The following is a 455-nucleotide window of genomic DNA, read 5'->3' as shown; positions in this document are numbered from 1 at the left end:
CAGTCCAGCACATTACCCCACAGTGCCATACCAGGACTCTGTATACCTTTGTGATGTTGTTGTTAAGTGACGTTGAGTCGATTCTGACCCATAGTGACACTGTATAAGGTTTCCAAAGAGCAGCTGGTGAGCTTGAAATACCGACCTTGCAGTTCAAACAGCTTTGTAGTCTGGCGCATTAACCCACAGTGCCAGACCAGTGGTCCACCTTCCCCTCCCTCTCCTCACCCCACCTTCCACATCCCAACAACCAGCAAAGAATTCCCCACTCCCTTTAGTATGGCTTCTTTTTCTTAGTCTTTTACAGTAGTGGTCCTATGCAGTATTTCTACTTTCGTGATGACTAATTTCACTCAACATAATGTCCTCAAGGTTCATCCCTGTTATGCGGTGGCTTGCCGCTTCCTTGTTATTCTTCAAGGTAGCATAATATTCCATTGTGTGTATGTACCACA

This window comes from Chrysochloris asiatica, unplaced genomic scaffold, assembly GCF_000296735.1.
Source record: "Chrysochloris asiatica unplaced genomic scaffold, ChrAsi1.0 scaffold00715, whole genome shotgun sequence".
Classification (NCBI taxonomy): Eukaryota; Metazoa; Chordata; class Mammalia; order Afrosoricida; family Chrysochloridae; genus Chrysochloris; species Chrysochloris asiatica.
The sequence above is the reverse complement of the archived record's forward strand: the minus strand, read 5'-3'. Positions refer to the sequence as shown.